We start from the raw sequence: 1,494 nt of genomic DNA, 5'->3' as shown, positions 1-1,494 counted from the left end.
GTTATGTGGTGATTGATGTTGTGAAATCCAGATATATGGCTCACAGCAAAACAGAAACAGGGAAGAAACTCAATTTAACTGAGAGTTGTAAACAAAACTGAGTTGTTTTTAAAAAAACAGATACAAATGAATCATGAGAATAGATGAAAGTCAATGTTTTAAGTTTAGTTATAATATGCATTAGTTTTTGTTTTCACTTTGTTTTGGTATTCTTTAACTTATTCCATTATGCCTACAAAGTATATTAACTTTCATTATTAAATTCTATGCACCATTCTTTCTTTTAAACAATACTTTGGATGTGGTATTTCTCTTTGCATTCTTACATCTTAATGATAGGATTTAATGGGAAATAGCATTATGTTACCTGAATAATCAGAATCCTTAATGTTGCAGACAGTAAGAAGGCAGTACATTTAGTTTAAGGCACAGCAGCCTTTCTGAATTGACCAATTTGACTTATGCTATGACAGTCTGAAATACTGGAGTAAGGCATACATATCAAAGCGACTAACAGTGTTAACACATGAAGTCAAATGAAATAATTGCTATGAGATCATTTAAATGGGACATAGGTGAATGGGAAACGTTCTCCAAGTTATGCAGTTGTTAGAAGAAATTAAGTCTAGAGGGTTTGAACACTGGCAGACTATAATAACAAGATTAAGGAAGAATTTTAAAGACACCTTTTTCTTGTATATGGTTGAGGCTTTGTGAGCTTTTTCCTGTTGACTTTGGCATGTCCATTGGAGGGGTCCTTGTTCAGCTCATGTTTAGGCAGTCATATTGGTGAGACTTTAGGGGTGTAGTTTCTGACATTACTAGGAGACACAATGTCACAGCAAATGCCAAAGAACTACAGACAATTAAAGAATGCTGACAGTGTGGGAAGCTGTCTTCCCTAGGGAAGAGTACACCAGCTGGTTATCCAATGCCAAGGCATCAGCCGTGAAAACACACATACAAGTAACATTACACTGGCTGAACAGGTTATACTTATGAATATATAAATATTTATATAACATATATTATGTATATTACACACATATATGCAGTAATTAAGGAGCTCTGAAGTTGAAAGAGAACACCGAATTGTGGGGGACTAAAGGGAAAATGGATTGGGGATGGAATAAATTTGATTTTGAGGTAGCTGTAAGCCAGTGTCCCTGATGTGTTGTAAAGCTGAAGAAACAAGTCTCCCACGGAGAGATTTCTGCTAGTGTCAGATCTGAGAATCACATGCATGGGGAACCATAAAGGAAGAAAAGCCAGATGCTAGGAGCATCATTATGAATGGATAGAGGGTCAGGGGAATGAACTCTTGAAGAAGACAGTACAGATTTGAAGGGCATGAGGAGTAGAGGGAAGAATATGGCTGGAGGGGAGCCATGGCAAAGACTGGCAACCCAACAAATAATGAAAACTGTAATAGAATGCTCCTTTTTACTAGAGTATCACTGTTTTCCAACCATTCTTTTGTGGGTGCCAGAGTCT

The sequence above is a fragment of the Chionomys nivalis genome, chromosome X (assembly GCF_950005125.1).
Source record: "Chionomys nivalis chromosome X, mChiNiv1.1, whole genome shotgun sequence".
Taxonomy (NCBI): Eukaryota; Metazoa; Chordata; class Mammalia; order Rodentia; family Cricetidae; genus Chionomys; species Chionomys nivalis.
This window is presented reverse-complemented; position numbering follows the sequence as displayed.